Source organism: Neofelis nebulosa, chromosome 16 (genome assembly GCF_028018385.1).
Source record: "Neofelis nebulosa isolate mNeoNeb1 chromosome 16, mNeoNeb1.pri, whole genome shotgun sequence".
Taxonomy (NCBI): Eukaryota; Metazoa; Chordata; class Mammalia; order Carnivora; family Felidae; genus Neofelis; species Neofelis nebulosa.
This window is the reverse complement of record NC_080797.1, coordinates 1,643,594-1,648,287: the sequence shown is the minus strand read 5'-3', so window position 1 is coordinate 1,648,287 and position 4,694 is coordinate 1,643,594.

Sequence of the window (4,694 nt, the reverse complement as noted above, 5' to 3'; positions counted from 1 at the left end):
TTCCCTACTCATGCTCTGTCTCCCTCTGTCTCAAAAATAAATAAACATTAAAAAAATAAAATAAAAATAAACTAGGACAGTGATACAACAGAGATTTTTGATCTATGAAATATAGGTTGAATATGTTTTCTAAACAATAGTGGGAAAGGCAGGGTAATATTTCTTTTTAATGTTCTCAGAGGAAGTTTATCTTGGTCACTGAGAATAGCATTGTGGAGAGGACATTAAATGTGTTGGGAGATTTATTTTTGTTTGGTACCTCGTGGGAGGCAGAAGTGTACCAGCTATGCAAATAAGTTTTTTTTTTTTTTACCATCAGGAAAATGTCATTTTTCGTAAATACCACCTTCTGCAATTTTTATTAAAACCAAAGCCATTGGTGCCTGGTTGGTTCAGTCAGCAGAGCGTGCAACTCTTGATCCCAGGGCTCTGAGTTTGAGCCCCATGTTGGGTATAGAGATTACTAAAAAATAAAACCTTAAACAAACAAACAAACAAAAACAAAAGACCAAAGCCATGTTCCACTGATAATGAATTGTGGGGAAAAAAAAGGGGGGAGGCATGATCTCACCTTTTGAGAGTTCGAGCCCTGTGTCGGGCTCTGTACTGACAGTTCAGAACCTGGGACCTGCTTCAGATTCTGTGTCTCCCTCTCTCTCTGCCCCTCCCCCACTCACATGCTGTCTCTCTTTCAAAAATAAGAAAAAAAATTATTAAAAAATGGTTTTTAAATGTAGAGTCATCTACTGTTAAAAAAAAAATTCACGGGGCACCTGGGTGGCTTGGTCGGTTAAGCGTCCGACTTCGGCTCAGGTCATGATCTCACGTCCGTGAGTTCGAGCCCCGCGTCGGGCTCCGTGCTGACAGCTCAGAGCCTGGAGCCTGCTTCGGATTCTGTGTCTCCCTCTCTCTCTGCCGCTCCCCTGTTCATGCTCTGTCTCTCTCTGTCTCAAAAAAATAAATTAAAAAAAAATTCACATGGTCTTAGTTTGTGGGTCACTTTGTAAGTGAACAAGGTCATTTTAAGCAATTTAGTGTCGTTTCCTCATTGTGGCATATTTAAATTGTTCAACTGTAGCTGATCTAAAACTTTAACTGTGCTAAATTTTCGCAGCGAGATGTGGGTAAACATAAACACTGAGTTTTACAATCGAAGGATCAAGATGCAGCCATAGTAATTGGCTGCTTCTTACAGTGGTTTTGCACGCGGTGATTGGCACACGCAGCTCTACTCAAACAAAATGTGGCCACAGTCGCGGGTTACCTGCAGGTTTATAGTGGAGGGCTTCTGGCAGCCCGGGATGAACGGAGGTGAGGTTTTATTCCGCAGCTCGGCAGAGCATTTGCACGTGCACTCAGGGAGGGCGGAAGAAATAGCGAGGGACGCAAGCCCATCACAACTCGGGACACGCGTGTGAGCTGTAAGGCTACTACTGATCCAACACGCATGTCACGAACAAACGTAAACGGGTTTTTATCTGCTGTCTGGAGATTTTCCCGCCTCCAGTGGAGCTAACCGAGGGAACTGTGTCTCCGGTGGAACCTGCGGTATTTAATGTGTCAATAGACCCCGGCAGGTAATGGGTTCTAAGGTGGTTGAGCCAGGAGTGAATAGGTTCCAACCTGGAATTCTGTAGGGAGGGTCCTTTTCGAGGGGAAGCGAAATCAGAACTTCTAGCCTTAGCCTTTTGGATTCCTGACTTTATTTGACTCACGGTAAGCGGTACAGAACTTGGAGATTGTCTACTTCAGCTATTTATTTGATAGAAGAAAATGAGCCCTAGGAAGGATCACTTATTCATGCATTCATTTGGAAAATAACGGTGACCCCCACTCTGTGCAGACGCTGGATAATTAGGGTGAACATATAATGTATCGTCCAAACCGGGACACTTTTGAGAGTGGAGAGGGGGGTGCTAGTCATCACAAGGAGACATCGAACGAAAGCCAAAACCGTCCTGGGCATACCTGAATCTAGACTCGCCCTAAGACATAACCCTCGCCCTTGAGGGGCGCAGTACCCAATGGGAAGGAAAGATGTATAACCGGAAGGCGAGGGGAGTCATGCACTGTGAAAAGTGCGAGGGAAATGCTGAGGAAGGGTCCCCCAGCCCAGGGAGGAGAGACCTCCGAGAGAAAGCCAGGCTCCCCCTGGGTGCTAAGTTTAGGGGAGTCACAGTGCATCAGGTGGGGAAGGAGGAAAAAGGGTGTTCCCAGCAGAACAAAGCCTTGGCGCCATTTTGATGCTTTGGGGGGAGGGCATCGGAGGTGCGAGAGCTGCAAATGGTTTCCCAGGGTCAGACTGGGTGACCGGGGAGACAGCGGGCACTGAAACGAGGCCTGTGGGGAGCAGGTTACCTGGGCCTTGCATGGTGTGCCAAAGTGTGTGTGGGTTGTCTTGCTGAGCACAAGGGAGCCACTGAAGGATTTAAAGCAGGGCCTTGATCTAATCAACTTTGTGTTCTAGAAAGTTCACTGACAGCAGGTGGTGGCTGCACTGGGAGAGAAGAGGAGTCAGGCGGCTTTTGCAACAGCCAGAGGAAAGTAAGGCCAAGGGTAGGCAGCGAGGGCGGGGACGGGCCTTGCGCGGCAGAGCTCAAAGCATGTGAAGATGGGGTCCTGTTACTAAAAAACCCGGAGGTCGCGCCTACATCCAAGCAAGGCGGCGTACAGGCGCTGGAAGCGGGCCGTTCGGGTGTGGACCCTCCCCTTCTCTCAGCTGGGGCGGGACCTCCGCAGCGGGGTCCACCCTGCGCACTCGCGCCCCCTCTGGCGGAGAGCACCTGCTCCGCTCCCAACAGCATCAACCAATCAGTCTCTGCGCCCGAGGGAGTGAGAACCTCTGATTGGCCGCGCTGGGTCACATGCTCGAGCCCTGAGGCGGGAGGGGGCGTGGTGAGGCTCCGCACACGTGGCGCCCTCGGAGGGCGGCGGAAGAGGCTTCCCGGCCGGCGGCCCGGCTGCGGGGTCGCCACCGCTCTGGAGAGGGCCGCAGGGCGAGGTCAGGGAGCGTCCTCCTGGGTCGGGAGGGAGTCTTGTACCGCCGAGAGCCTGAGACATTTGCTGAGAATATGGACGGAGTTGCTTTGCCTCGAAAGGGAGGCCGGCTCCAGCCTCCCTCCGTGAGCCCTGAGCCGAAAGATGCTCCCCCGTTCCCTCTCGCCTGGAAGTGCGCGGGCAGAGGGGAGGCAGCCGGCGCTGCAGACCCCGACCTGCCTGCGCTTGGGCTGGTGGCGTGGAGCTCCACGTTACTCTCCGGGCTGAAGTGCCGGCTCTACAGCGGCCTTGGCTCTGGGTGCATTTCAAGGTAATTACAACCAGCATTCCACCTTCCCCTAAACACTGCAGCCTACAGGGTCCTTAAGCATAGCGGAGCGTTTGCTTACACTTTTTTCTTTTGAGGTAAAATTTACTTAGATTGAAATGCAGAAATCTCTTTTTTTTTTTTAAGTATATTTTTATTTTCCTTTTCATTTTAGAGAATCCCAAGCCGTCTTCATGCCCAGCACAGATCCCAATACGGGGCTGGATCCCACAACCCTGGGATCGTGACCCGAAATGGAAATCAAGAGCCTGATGCTTAACCAACTGAGCATCCCCACCCCCCCCCCCCCTCCACAGGTACCCCGAAATGCGGAAACCTTAAGTGTGCATTCCTGGAGTTTTGACAAATGCATATGCTTGTGTAATCCACACCTGGAGGCCTTTTATTACCTGGGGGTGACCAGAACAGCCAATGGGACCCGCCTGGGATTTTGCCAGAGGGGGCAGGTGAGAACTGGCCCATCGGAGTGAAACCGTCAGAACTCGGACCAGACTAGCACTCCTTCTGTTGCCTTTGCTGTTATGATCCCCATCTGACCGCCAGTCCTCTGTCCGTTTTTTGTCAAAACCCCATAAGAGAAGAAAGGTGAGTGGTGGAATCTGGACACCAGCCTTTAGCCTGAATCCCCTAACACCTCTGAAATCGTAACAGAAACAAGGGCAAATACTCAAGAGCGTTATTTGTGAAAGTGAGCTGGCCCCGGGGAGGTTGCCTATCCAGCGGCTCTTGCCTCCTTTTTCTTGGATGGCCAAGCCCACTTCCAGCTTGGGAGGCTGAAAATGCCCAATGTTCACTCCCCGGCCGTTCCCCTAGCTGGGCACGTGCACCAATCCAGGCCAGTAAGACGTTAGGGAAAGTCGTCTGGGGCTTCTAGGAAAGATTCTCTCTCCAGTAAAAAGAGCTACGTGGGAGGAAATGTCCCTTTCTCTCCTAACTTCAAATGTTATCATGTGAGGGTGTGATGCTTGGAGCTATGGCAGCTACCTTGTCAGCATGAGTAGTAACACTAAGAGAACCAAAGAAGAGTCACCCGGTGTTCCTGAGTCTTAGACCTGCTGAATCCTGGAGTGCTTACCTCTAGACTTCTTGTGTGTGGTGACACATTCCTCATTATTGTACAGTCTGTGCCTTGCCGTCTAACCATACTAACTGATACAAATGATTTGTAAAATGTGTTACTGTAACACCAGAGCATTTCCTGAAAACAATCCTATTTGTATCATAAAGATCAGCTTGACTGTTTCAAAGAGAACTATAGTCTACCCATTTCTGATAGGAACACACCATCAGCTCTCAGAGAAGTTAAGAGGGCAGAGCACAGGAGTTTCAGAATGATGATCTTCAGACTCCATATGCTCAGGATGGACAC